At 53.9% G+C, this 14,387-nt stretch overlaps 1 pseudogene; it reads right to left on the reverse strand.

Moving 5' to 3' along the window:
• Positions 1–2,151: 2,151 nt before the first annotated feature.
• Positions 2,152–2,296, reverse strand: LOC139022292 (U1 spliceosomal RNA; annotated as a pseudogene).
• Between the last annotated feature and the right edge of the window lie 12,091 nt (positions 2,297–14,387).

The following is a 14,387-nucleotide window of genomic DNA, read 5'->3' on the forward strand; positions in this document are numbered from 1 at the left end:
AATTGATAATAATATATTTTTAAAAAAGAAAATGCTACCCTGTGCCTGTTCAATACAGATGAAGAGGCCAAGGGGCAGAGAGGTCACATGACTTGCCCAGGGTCCCAGCCAGAGACAGCAGTCACACCCCGTGGGTATAGGCCAATGTCCTTCCTGCTACACTCAGACAATGTCTGAGATAAACCCGGAGGCTCACTTGTTATCAAATGGGAGTCTCACCGGATCCAGAGCTGGGAGTAACGGTCACCATTTGTTTCCTGATACCAGCTCTGCCCCCAGAACCATGAAGAATAAATCCCATCCCCCACTCGAGCCGTGGGTTCAAGTGCCCGAGTGGTCAAGGCTGCAGTTATAGGTTCAGTGGACCCTCTCATCCCCTGAGTCCCCGGGGCTCCGTCCGGTCTTCTCCATTCTAAGAAATCAGAGGATTGTCTATGAAGATGCCTTTTTATTCTTTGAACTTGAATCTATCACTTTAATCTGTCAATCTACCTCTTTAATGGCATTACATGAGGTTTATAATCATACTGAGAATTTATTAATTTTTCTATTTTTTTGATGGCCAAAGAGGTAGAGTGGAAGTCATCCATTTTATTAGGAAATGGAGCCCTTAAAAAAAGTCTTTGAACTTTCCTTTTCCTGCCTTCTGCTATCATTTCCTGCCCCTAGATTCCAAACAAAGGTGAGTACAGAAACACACGGAAAAATGTGACGATGAACTAATATTTACAAAACCAAAAGCATGTGTTCAAAACAGACTCTGGTCTCTTCAGAATATAAACATATTTTGTGAATTCACATTTTAATGCCTATTTGCAATGTTACCAATCTTTACATGCAGTGGGGGAAAAAACTATATGGAAATTGATTGAATCATCACTTGAGTAGAAAACAATGATAAAGTGTGAAATACAAATAAAGTTCATTAAAAATTGATACTAATTTGTTTATAAAAATAAGACTTGCTAAATAAATCTAGAGTAATTCATTTTGAATTGGAAACTATTGTTTTTCTGTTGCGTAATAACTACCTTATCTTGAAAAATAGCTTGGTCAAACAATAAAGTATATTGTTATCTTAAAAAAGAAAAAATAGAAGCATGAACACACGTCACAACGTGGATGAACCTTGAAAACATTATGCTAAGTGAAAGAAGCCAGACACAAAAGGACAAATATAGTATGTTTCCATTTATATGAATTGTCCAGAATAGGCAAATCCATATAGAGGGAGAACAGATTAGTGGTTGCCAGGGACTAGGAAGAGAGGAGAAAGGAAAGTGACTGCTAATGGGTGTGGGGTTTATTTTGGGGACGATGAAAATGATCTGGAATTAGATAATGATGCACAATTTTGTGAATTTCCTAAAAATGCTGAATTATACACTGCAAAAGTGTGAATGTTGTGTTATGTGAATAATATCTCAATAAAAACAAATAAAGAGAAATATATCACAGTATAGAAGTGAGTGTCACCCCGAAGGGGAAGCAGGGTGCGGACAGGTATGTCTCTGTGGGGCGGCCTCTCAGAGAGGAGGCACCTTCTGAGCCTGGATGTAAAGGACAGTGGGGTTCATCAGACTGTGGGAAGGAAGGGCTTTCTAAGCAGAGGGAACAGCATGGGCAGAGGCTGCTCTCAAAGACAGGAAATAGTGTGGTGTACTCTGGTCACCGCCAGTCCTCTGGTCGCTATGGGCATAAATCTTGGTGCCTAAACTCAGAGTCATGCTTTATTAGTCATTTCTCACTGTGAGCCCCATTCTTCCAGGCTGCACAAAAGTTCTGTGAGATACTCCCGGGTCCTATATACTTGGTCAAAACTCGAGGTCAGCCACCAGTTTCCATAGTTTAGTACGGAGATGCCTTTGTCCCCATCCTCTCCCTGCCTCTGTGCTAGGCCAGGAACCCAGTGCGGATGGTTCCCATGCCTGATGCACTGTGGGAGCCACGCCTCCCAGGGTCTTGTTGTCTCTACACACCCTTCCCAGAAGCAGGGCCCCCCCTCCTGCTGCAGAGGCCTCCCATCTCCTGCTGGAAGAATCACTTTCTGGTCTCAGAGCAGCTGATGTAGGGGATGGACATTTGTTCACCCCAGTAAACCACTTCCTTTAGCTCTTCTGTAAACTCCCAAAATGGTCCTCAAATTTTCTCCAGGGGTGAGCATGAACGCAGGCCCCCCTGCCATAATTATGCAGTAGAGTTTCCCACATTCGGGGAAATCGAAGGGGTCAGCACATCCGGAGTGCAAGGGATAAGACTCGCCCTGGGAAAATCACCTTCATGATCAGGTAAGTATGTCCTCAATTTTTGAGCAAAGACCCAGCAAGACTATCAGACTACTCCTGCTTGAATGGGAGAAAGAAAAAGGAGATGCCATAAAGAGAAAAAAGAAAAAGTTAATATTCCAGAGGATCCAGCGTTATAAGGGGTCACAGTGTCTGATTGACGGGCTCAGTAAGGCCACAGGATGAAGGGCCCACTCGAGGGTCCCTCTGAGTAGGAAGGTTTGGCTTCCCAGGTCCAAGAGCGCCAAGAGGACAGCCAGGCAGAGCAGGTGAAAATGGCAGGGCGCCCAGCAGGAGGCTGGCCTGTTACCTTGGCCCTTTGTCGGGTTGGGTGGCGGGAGCCATTGGAAGGGTCAGCGGTAGCAGGAGCTGTCAGCCTCTGGACGGACAGGGGACAGGACAGCGAGGGTTTGCAGGGGGCAGGTGGGGCCGGAGCTTCCTCCGAGGAAGAGGGGGTCGGGAGGGTGAGGCTGGATCTCCAAGCTGTTCCCACACACACGTGATGGGGGCGGGGGGGGGGGGGGAGCAGGGAGAAGCAGAACACAGGGGTGAAAACAGTTGCGGGGTCAGTTGGCCAGGTCACCCACGTTACTTTGTGGGGAGGATGTTTATTTAAGGAAAATCACTATGTTTACTCAAAGCTTTGGGCTGCAGCCCTTGGGTGGAATTATCAGTGAAAGCTGGGCTGTTAATCAATGGGGGGAGGGCCTGGTGACAACCTTCTTTTCAGGGAGAGTGGGAGGGACAGGGGGGAGGGGGAGGATGGGAGAAAAGGGGGTGGCCGGGGCCCAGCCCTGTGGGAATAACTCTGATCTCAGGAGCCGGAAGGTCGCGTGGGAAGTGGCCTTGAGGTGGCGCCAGGGGTGGGAGGGGAGCAGAGCGTGGCGTTTCCATGGCACAGGAGTCATGGGACAGAGCTGGACGGAAATCACACTTGGGGATGCTCCCTGGCCAAGGCCAGGTTGCCCGAGGAGGAAGGATAAACTTCCTGGATGGACACCCAGACGCCAAGCCCTGGGGAGGAGGGCAGGGGTGGGGGCTGTGGTGTTGTGGGGCAGTAGGGTCTCTCCAGGCCATTGCCAGAACCTTGGACAAAGCCTGGACAGAGCATGTGCGCTGCGTCAGGAGCGGGAGGGGGCGCTGGGCCAGAGGCATGGCCCTCAGTGACTTCCCATTTGCCCTCAACGCCACTCAGCAGCCGGCTGGGTGAAGAGAGGGCTGTGTGCTGGCCCCACTGGTGAGCAGGCTGGGCAGTGGGTAGCAGCTGATAGGGTGCTGCATGAGCCACGCACAGGCTTGAGAGGAGCCTCAGGGCTGGGAGGGCAGCTGGTCAGAGAGAGGACAGATGGAGGAGATGCCCAGCATGTGTGCCCAGGGCCTGGGCAACTAAGGCCACGTCCCCTGAGCATGGCATGGCAGAAGATCTCTTTATAGGGGACTCAGGACAGAGCAGGGCTGCTCTCACTGGCCATCTGGTCCATAGTTTGGGACAACTGTCCCGTGAGAACATAAGAAGTGGTGGAAGGAAGAAAGGAAGGAAGGGAGGGAGGAAGGGAGGGAGGAGGGAAGGGAGAGAGAAGGGAAGGGAGGGAGGGAGGGAGGGAGGAGGGACGGGAGTTGAGGAGAAAGGACCTCTCCTAATGATGACATCAGTAGCAGCTACCTCATCATGGTGTGGGAGAAGGTACGTGTAAAACACCAGGCCCAGGACACACTCAGTGTTTGGTAAATGCCCCTGGTGTTATGGTTATGACTGCCTTTCTTGCATCCAGGCTCTCCTCTTCCCTCGCCCACACTCCACTCACTCCCTACAGGCTATAGAACAACCAATTATGGGAACATTCCACTCGCTGCCACGGGTTCACAGGGCCTCAGGGCCCTTTTCTACAACTTTAGTTGTGTTATCTTGGGCTACCTACTTAACCTCTCTGTGCCTCAGTTTCCTTATGTGCAAAACGAGGATGGTAAGGGTGTCTTATAGTATCATAAGGATGGAGCGATTAGCACACATAAAGTATTTAGCATAGGGCCTTGGCCCAGAGCGAACACTAGATGAAGGTTACTGTGGTGGTGGTGGTGGGCGGGGCTGGGGGATTGGTCCTACCTGTGCTCCAAGGTGAGGTTCCCCATGCGTGGATCTGCCAGGCTGGGCAGTGGGGCTGCAGGCAGCGGGCAGACTCTCTCCTGCAGGACGTGGAGTGGCGATAACATCAGCTCTCACTGAGCCTGGAGACGAAGCTGCAGGAGGCTACCCCTCGAGGTGGGATTTGTGTTCCAGCTCTGGGCTGGCAAGGACGGAAGAAGAGCCCTGCAGCCTCCCACCCTCCATTCTCCCGACTTCCTGGGCAGATCCCGCATCTCAACCTTGAAAGGTCATGAAAGGTCAAGCCAGGCGACCTCTTCAGATAACAGGCCCCCCGAGGATGCTTTCTGCTCCATGAAGCAGTTTCTTTTACAAGAAAACAGAAAGGCAATCCAGTAACCGACCTGCTCCTTCTGTGCATCTTAAAAACCATACAAACATCATGAAATGGGGTTAAGCATCCGGTCAGGTGTCCTTTGGGGGAACGGAGAACTGGATTCTGTTCTTTTTAAGGGAAAGGGCGCCTCTCAAGGAGTTTTCTGTGGTGCTGAGTTGGCAGCTGGCAGGTGGGGGAGGGCAGCCAACGGGGCCCATCTGGCTGGGGGGAGGGGTGAAGGAAGAGGCGTGGGTGTTTCTTGTCCATCACCACCTGCAATCTCACCACCACTCCGTGTGTGGCCCTGTCCTGGCCTGCCCGCCCTCACTGGCACACTGGACTCCAGTGGGTGGAAATATTGGAAGATTCCTCACTTGCTCTCTCACTTTTGTTGTCTCTTCCTGGATTAACCCCAATCTTAGATTCCCCCAAATAGAGCCTGAATGAGGACTGGGGTGCAGGTAATTTATGTGGAAGGTGATCCTGGGAGTGAGGGATGGGGAAAGCGAGATGGGAAAGGAGGAAAAGCCCGTAGAAGAGTGTGTTATCAAACTGGCCTCTGTGGGAAGCGGGGCTCAGCTCCTCTGGAAGCACCTGAGAAGTCTTCAGCAGGCTAGGCAGAATTTCTACCCACTGGCTCCATCACCACTGGTGGGAATGAACTTCTCCTGCTGCTGGCCTAGGCTCTCCTGTGGACCCTGCTGGCACCTACAGTGTGGGAGAGAGAGCCTTGGGGCAGGAACTAGAGGCGGGGGCAGGCTGGTGGGGCAGTGTGCGCTGCAGCTGTGGGGGGAGCAGAATGGCCCAGGCCCTGCAGGATAGGCACCAGAAGCCGTCCTCTGCCCCTAAGGGCACTGTTCATCTTGGTTTTCCTGGTAAATGCTTAGTAAATGCTTAGGAATGACCAGGTCACCAGGGTACAGAGAGCTCAGTGACCCAGCAATGGTGGGGTCTCCAGCTGAGAACTCTAGACTCCTGACTTTCCCTCCAGCGGGGCTGGGGGATCTCCTCCCTGCTACCCAACCCCTAGCTACGCATCAGCTCAGAGCCTCTTCAGAAACTAGACTCCGCAGAATGAAGGCACTGGACACTTTCCAGGGATCAGGCACAAGGAGGAAGTAGAATTGCTGAATCAGATAGTAACCCCCAACTACTGAGTCTCTCCATGCAAGATTCAAGTTCTAGGAAGAGTGTCTGATTGGCCTTACTCAAGTCATGTGAACACTCCGTGGCCAGGAAAGAGTGAGGCACTTTGATGGACAGTCCCACAACACAATCCAATGGGAGAAGAGTGTTCCTCAAAGCAAAGTTGGGGTGCTGTTACCAGCAGAAGTGTTGGTGGATGAGGGCAGCCTAGGACTGCAGGCTATAACATTGGGAATAACAGCTAACCTTTCCACTCCATGGAGTTGTGTGGCTCCCACAAAATCATGTGTGTGGCAGAACTTTAAAAAATATGAGATGCCCTCAAAATAGATATTCATGAGACCAGAGGTGGTCAACTGGAAAGAAGGAACTGACCATGGTGCCAGGATGCAGCCAGCTGTTCCTCTGAGCACTTCGAGACCTGGGCTGCCCTGACCTGCACCCAGAAATTCTGTCCCCACCCTTATACAGGAGCCACCTCTCAGATGTGATGACTCCTTGAGCCATATCCTCATGACCAGCTTCTTCCTTCTTTGGACACCAACTATAAACCAGGTCCCTGAGTCTCCAGAATAAGACCTCCTCGCCTTCAAGAAGCAAACAGTCTAGAGATAAATGAGGAGCTATTTCTAGAACAGTCAAGTGTGATGGCTCCTAGAACTCAGGCAAGCAAAAGGCACTCAGGTACCGGAGAGGTGGGAGAAAGGGCCTGCTGATGCACTTATCCAACCAGAATTTAGGGCGGGACCCCTGCAAGCTTGGCTCTGCATTAGGATTCGCAGTGGACAATGCAGCCTCTTCCCACCTCACCCAGGCAGTCCAACCTGTGCCTCCACTGCCCGAACCAGGACCTGCCCTCTCGGCTGCCTGCACCTGCAAGGAACACCCAGGAAGTGCACCCCCTCATCCAGCCTGTTCTGACATCCCTGGTCAGAGCGAGCACTTGATGCTTCTAAAGCTGTGTTAGTCTGGGCCCGTGGAGGGACAGACACCAACACAGGATTGGACACACCAAGGTTTTACCTGGGGACATACCAATGAGAGAAAAAGAGGAGAGGGAGTCAGAAAGGTTGGGAGGGCCATCCAACGTCGATGCAAGTCTTACTGCGAGGGAAGGGCAGAGGGAGGTTGGGTGAAAGCAACTAGACTGTCCTGCCATTTCAGGAAGGCCCAGCAAGGCTGTCGGGTCCTCAGCAGATAGAGGAGTCTGCTGTCTTCTGGAACTGGTTGACTCCGTTCCTCTGCGACCCTGTCACTGACTGGGAGCAGTCGGAGAGAAGTGTGGCCTCAGCTGAGATGGACTTCAGAACACAGCAGCGGGAGCACGCAGTTAAATTCCATTCCCGTCGCTGCGGGTCTGCGAGGCTCGTTCTCATTGGCCTTCTCAAAGCACTGGGCTCTCCAAATCACACCCCCAGTTTGATGCTTAAGCAAAGACCATCTTCTGCACTCGCAAGTTCTTTTAAGTGTCTCTTGACTTCTCCACTGGCCTGTGAGCTGCTCAGGGCAAGGGTGGCATCCTAATTCCTCATTCATCCATCTGTCAATTCATCCATTTATTTTTTTCAATGCATATCCACCCATTGCCCTGGCCACCAAGGGCACAGGGATGAACAAGGTGCCCCTGAAGAGCCTAGAGAAGGGAGAGTCATTACATACAGGGAGTTTCTAGATAAAGGTCAAGCGGGTGTCTATTTCCCCTTTCCCCAGGCTGGGAGGGATTTTCTACCACACTGAGCCAGCAGTTGTCTCCCAGGCACATCTCCTGCCCTGGGGACATGAGTCAGCCCAGGTCGGGAAGACGCTCAGCCCCGCAGGCCCTGTGATGACACAGCCCCCGGATTCTCCCGGGGAACCTGCTTCACGCCACTTCCCTGCACCCTGGGAGCAAGAAAAGAAACACGAAGGGCAGCCTTTCTTCAAAGGAGAAAGGGGAACCGCCCTGCTCCCTGCAGGTCAGTGAGCTCCCCGAAATGCCAGGAAACCAATCTCTTTTCTTGAAAGCCTTTCAGGAGTTTTCTCTTCTCTCTCCACAGAGGAATAAAGAAAAATGCGCAGAGTGAGTGTGGGATTGCAGATAGAAGAATGGAAGCAGTAAGCATTACGGTTTTCCTCCCCATCGAGTCCCGCTCTGCGCTAAGGGCTTTCTTTGCAGACCCTGGGCGAAGGCCCTCCCACCCCTACCCCCCCAGCCCAGCCGGAAGTCCCATTTTCGGGAGGAGAGGCCAAGGCTCGGCTAGGCATGGTGACGGCCTTGCCCGAGCTCACACCGCTTGTGGGGGGGAGAGTTGAGGTCTGACTCCAGGACATTTCACGCTCAGAGCCTGTGCTCTTAACCATCTACCACTGCCCATGAGGTGCCTCCCTCTGTGGTTTCTCTTCAACTTTGCAGATGGAGTGTGACCTCAGCCATTGACAGGGGTCGGGACGTGTAAGCAGAGCACAGAGTGTGGGCAATGTCTGTTGGTGCCAGCCCCCATCTGTAGCCCCTGTCACATGTAGCTGGCCCTTACACACAGCATCCCCATGTCCATAGGCTGGGGAGCCATTGGCAGAATCGGGTGCTGACACCAACAGAAGTGATGAACCACGTCCCTTGCAGCTTTGTGTAGGGTGAATATGGGTCCAAACCCATAGAAAGCTATTACCTCATTTTATCTAAAAAAAAAAAAAAAAGTTCTAAGAGCGAGAGGACAAAAGAACCAGTATAGCCACTATACCAAGAGGGGAACGGAGGCGCAGAGCTTCTGGCTGACTTGCCCAACTTTGCAGGCTCCGGGAAAGATCTAATGGAGTCCATCCTTGTCTCCTGTGGAGGCCCGGTGCTGTCTTCTTTTGCCTCTTTGTTATGTGTTCTCTGGGGAGGTCTCAGCACTGCTCTTCCGACCAGGCCACTAACACAGGATGATGCTTCACTGAGTCAGCGGCGGCGATCTCCCGGGCAGAGGTGTTCAGTGGGGGTGCAGCCGTTTTCTGACACAGTTAGGACACAGGAGGGAGGCTTGTGGCTGGTGCCAGTGACACATGGTAGGCCACGCGGCCTGACCCCTCCAGGTCTGGAAATGCAGCAGGTGGGCGGGAGGGAGGTTGCTGCTAAGACCCAGGGCTCCTAGAACCTGTCGGCCCCGCCAGTATCACCCCTGGAAACGTGTGGGACCCATTTACCGTTAGCCCTTGTGACTCAGCTTGTCTTCATAGCTGCCCTGGATGCTAGTTTTAACCTGACTGCGCCTGCATGAGGCAGGGACCGTGTTTACCTGGACAAGCTCTCCTTCCCAGTATCTCGAAGCGTCTCTGCGCTGGACACCTTTCCCCTGTGGGAACCTGGGAGACAAAAGTTGGGTCTTCGGGGGAAGTGAATGCCAAGCAACCCATCTGCAAACTGATCTCCCTCTGCTCCTGACTCACGCCCTGTCCGTGTTTTGTCTTGGGATGGCCCCTGGCCCCCCGTCCGGCTGGCATCTCCAGGCCAGGGAAGGAGGCAGCCCCAGAAGCCAAGGGTTATGAGATGGAGGCTTCCACACAAGCTGGAAACTGCCTGACCCCTTTCCATCCGCTGGCTAAGTCTCTTCCTCCCCCCGCGCCAGCTCCTCCTCACACCCCCCAAGGCAGATGGACAAGCACCCCGTCTGTTTGGCGATGGCTGGCCCAGACAGCGAGTTCTGTTCCTTCTCCATCTGGCTCCGGTGAACTTTCTGCTGAGCTCCTTCCAGCCCCACCGGCAGCTCCCCTGCCAGGAGGAGCCGGTGCCAGGGAGAGCAGAGGACGCCTCCCGTTGGTGCATGTGGAGCCTTCATTAGCACATCCCCGGAGTGGCATTTGCAGCCTCTGTCACAGCCACTGCCATCGAGCAGCGCGCAGTCTTCACTCCCAGACTCTCCCCCGTCTTGAAAGAGCTGACGAGCCCTGTGTCTGTGTGTGTTGCCTGGGTGCCCTCAGAAAGTCACGTCACTCTTGTTACAGAGATGAGGTTTCTCTGTGCCCTGCTCACTCAATGGCACCTATAAGTGGCCTGACCCAGTTACCCTCCATCTCCCTTCTGATCTTTGACATAAGAAAGAGCTGCTTCTAATCCACGGAGGACCCGGGAGGAGAGCATGGTGTGGAGGGGGTGAAGGTAGAGATCAGGAGACTTGGGTCCTAGTACTGGCTCTGCCAATGGTTAGGTGTGTGACCTTGGGCAAGACAACATTTCCGAAGACCGCTTTCTTCACCTACAACTAAGGGGGTTGGCATTGACACAGGTGACGGGATCTTAGAGCTCATCGAGACGTCCCTTCATTGTACAGGTAAGGAGACTGAGGTATATAATGGCCATTCAACCCACCAAGGCCCTACAGCTAGGAGATGTGAAGACCTGAACCCTCAGGGCAGGCTTTCTGCCTCCCGGATTGGGTGGGATTAGATGGAAGAAGGAAGAGTTTCAGGAGAGCAAGGAATCCCACGCTTTGTGGCTGGAGGGATGACTTTCCCTTCACGTCAAAGATTGCAGAGCTAGAGTGGTGGTTCTCACCTACGGGCTCTTTTGCCCTCCAGGGGACACTGGCCAAATGTCTGGAGACAGTTTTGGGTGTTAAGACTGGGGCAGGAGGGTGGGGGGCATTTGGTGAGTAGAGGCCAGGATGCTACAAGCACAGGACAGAGAATGACCCAGCCCAGAAAGTCAACGGTGCAGAGGTTGGGACCCCCCAGTTGGACGCCAGCCCCCTTCTCTACGGCCAACTTTCTTAGTGCTGTGCACATTTTTGCTTTCTTATCTTCAGCCTCAAAGGAACTCTTTTTGCTATTGATGCTGACTTTGAAAATGATTTTTCTTAAATATAAAAATTATCCATGCTCATTTGAGAGAATCTAGAATATTCAGAAAGGTTAAAAAAAAAATCAATCCAACCACACAGACGATGACACGGCCTCTGTTACCAGCAGAAGTGTTGGTGGATAAGAGCTAACTAGTAAGAATATTTTGGTATTTAGTCATTTTTCCAGATGATCTGAGAGTCAGCAGGCAGGTGCATCAGAGCCTGTGGTCTGAGTGGCCCCAGGCAAGGCGTCTCCCTAAAGGGAAGTCACAGAGCACAAGCCGGCTCCTTGGCCGTGGGAGCCCCTGGCCTGTGGTGGGTGAGCTGCTGGGGAGACTAGTGGACAAGGAGTGTGCGATCTGAGGTCTCAGAAGGAAGTCACGTCTCTTGGGTCTCTTGGTCGGGTGCTTCTCGATGCTTTGTGCTGAGTGTACTACACAGGCGGCCAGCGCCGGGCGGCTCACTCTGCAGACGGCTGTCTGCTGGAGGCCCAGAGTCCTCCTCCTTTTTGGCAGGGGCTGGTCAGCTGGCCTGAGCAGGGAGGTCAGGGGCTGAGCTCACCAGAGGAGGGCACCTCTCTCCTCCCGACCACCCCTTCCTTCCTTCCCATCAGGCACAGCCCTGCTCTCCAAGCTACGGACGTTTTATCAGCCTCTTGCAAGGGGTTCTCTTCTTTTGTGGTGGGGCAGCCCACGGACAGGCTCTAGGTCAGGGTTAGCGTTGTCTCAGCTCTTCCCATGAAATGATCTTGAGCAAGTCCCTTGCCTACTCAGAGTGTGGGTTCTCCACCTACAAATCCGTGGATGACACCCAGCCTCCCAGGGCTGGGATGAGAATCACATGGATGACAAAGGGAAACTAACATAGGTGCTCAAATCTCTCTCTCCTCCTTTCCGGTGGGAGGCTGGTGGGAAAACACGTGGGAGAGGGAGGTGGGCTGGAGTGGGGGGACTGGGAGGGCCAGGCAAGGAGTGGCCCCTTTCCTCCTGTTTGTTTTTCCACCTGGAGCCCTGGTGGAGGGAAATCCCTCCGCTGGTTACTGGCAGCCTTGCTCAAACACACTTGTTATTCACGCTGATTAAACCTCTGTGTGGGCTCAGAGTCAGCTTCACTCCCTTTCTCTGAGGCAGTGGAGTACAGTGGTTAGAACGGGCTTTGGCCTGCCTGGTACACAGGTGCCACCATTGTGTGGCCTCGGCCAGTTGCTCAATTTGAGAGCCTCAGTTTTCTCTTCTGTAAAGTGGGGATACTAATCTCTGCTAGGGCTGTCTGTGTGGTTACATTAGATCCTGCACAGGCTGCGCTTGGCTGGGAGACTGGTATTTAGGACCAGCATTCATTTTTGTGGTGGGTGTACTCATCCCTAGCCACACGCTGTGTCCGGATCTGGGCTGCCTGTCTTGCAGACATGCTCGCTGGGAGAGTGTGGCTGGTTGGCAGGAGGTTCCCTGGCCCACACCTGGAAGCCACATCGTTCGATGCGTGAGCCAGCTGGGTCAGCCTCGTGGCCGAGGCCCAGCAGCCCAGATGTCAGCAGAGGCCGCATTCCAGCGGCAGTCCTCCTTGGCAGGAACTTCAAAACCAGAGGAAGACATCACTCAGGCAGATTCAGAACCAGATGTCAAACCCGAGGCTCTGACGCAGACTCACCTGATGGTGACGTGGAGAGCCACCAGACGCACGACTGTGCCCCTGGCCACCTCAAGGCAGAGAGGGTGGGGCTGAGGATGGAGGCCCATGGTGACCCCACCCCACGTCCTACCCAAAGCCCCTGAAGACTGGTTCTTTCCACCAGAGCATCCCAAGAATAGGCCTCCAGAAGCTGTGCCTTCCTCTTCCTGCTCCTCCTCCTCCTCCTTAGGAGGAAGTCACCTGGGTGGGGTGGGGGTGAGGGCCCAGCTGACCTTTGAGACTCGATCTCCCCTGGGAGAAGGAGAACTGAGAGCTCCCCGCTGCCATGGGCAGGCTGTCCGAGGCTGGATCCTTCCTTCTTGGGGGCTTTAATGGTCCCTGTGTGTGGACCTGACCCCATGCTAGGTTTACTGTTCTGAGCTGAGAGGGACCCCAGGGGAGCTCCCAGTGCAAGGGGAGGGCAGGCATGTAAACAAAGCAGACAAAGTCCATGAATTGGCAGGACAGCCTCATGCTTAGAGGCACAGGGAGTGGCTGCTGGAGTCGGAACAGAGATGAGAGAACTGGCATTGCAGTGGGTTGGGGAAGAAACCAGGAAGCCAGATGCAAAGGCCTCTGTGGCTGCTGAACCGGGTGGGGAGGGAGTGCGAGGCCTCCAATGCCTGCAGGCCCGAGGGTGAGCCTTCGCCTGAAGCCAGTGCGGCCAGAGGGAGGGAAGCAGCTCAGAGAGAAGGGACGCAGGAGGGGACAATGACCGATCCCACTGTGTGCCTGGCACTGTGCTGGCAGTGCTCCTTTCATCCTCCAGACTCCTGTCTGCTGTGGGCGTTCAAGGCCCCGCAAACAGGAAAATGAGACCCAGACGGGGTCAGGGACTTGCCCAATTCACCAACCGTGACTTTCGCTCTGGGTTCATCTCCCCTCTCTTCAGACAAACCAGACTGCAGGAGGACAGCCCCGCAGGCACCCGGCTGTGTAGGCAGGTGCTGCGGACCAACGCTGCCTCACGTGACTGGTAGAAATTTTCATTTATTTGCTTATTTTTAACTCAGCCAAGAAACTCCAAGGAGCATCATTCCTGGAGGATTTGTTCATCCACGTGTCACGGTCTAGCTGCCCAGCCCACGGGCAGGAAGGAAATGGGCAGGTCCAGAGGCCAAAACATCTGTCCGGTGTGTGTCTCGTAAAGGTGGGGAGTGGGGCTCTGTGACTCCCTTGGGCTTGGAGGGGGTGGCCACCCGGGAAATGGCTGGAAGCTTGGACCATTGGCCCCACCCTGTGTTTGGGGTGGGAGTCGGTGCTGCCCAGAGGTGCTCCAGCAGGGCCTGTGGTGCCCCGTACCCCCAGCCACTCCCTGCCCCTCCAGGAGGTGCCCACTGGGCACTGGCCACACAGCCAGGAGGCGCTGACCTGCCATCTGACCGGGTCTCAGTTGCGCCCTGGACCCCTCTGCAGTGACTCTGATCAAAGTCTGTGCTTGCTGGAAGCCCAGTTCCTTTCAGGTGTTACTTTTCTTTCTGTTTCTTTGCCTTTTTTAGGCCTTGGGGGTTGGGCAGACGACCAAAGGTGGAGATGTGCTCTTTTGCGCAACCGACTTGCCTGCACGTCATCCAAACACCGAGTTCCGTTCGCAGAGGAAGTGAGAGGTGTCGGACTGGGCCACGCAGAGCACAGCTGGGCCGCCTCTGAATACACACAGCCGGCTCCGAGGAGGTGTGGACCCTGGGCTGGGGCGGGGTTGAGTCACAGCACATGCCTCTCCCACGTTGAAAATACCGGGCCATTGTCCCAGGGAGCCTGGCCCCTCATTCAGATCATTTCCGACCCACTCCCTGGAACCCACAGCAAAGGAGAAAGGAAAGAGGTCAGGGCAGGTTCGGGATGGCTGCGTTGTCAAGTGAGAAGAGAGCTGGCCAGGGGGAGCAGCACCTGAGTGTGGGACCCCCACTCCCCATTCTGGGTCCAAGAACAAACCCAGCTTGTATGTTGTCCAAAGACTTGTAAGTTGGGGTCTCGCCTTATTAAAAAGAGTACAGAATTATGAGAGCGAGATTAAGTGCCCAGTG

The sequence above is a fragment of the Myotis yumanensis genome, unplaced genomic scaffold (assembly GCF_028538775.1).
Source record: "Myotis yumanensis isolate MYYU_CA2020_CCGP unplaced genomic scaffold, mMyoYum1.0.hap1 SCAF_13, whole genome shotgun sequence".
Taxonomy (NCBI): domain Eukaryota; kingdom Metazoa; phylum Chordata; class Mammalia; order Chiroptera; family Vespertilionidae; genus Myotis; species Myotis yumanensis.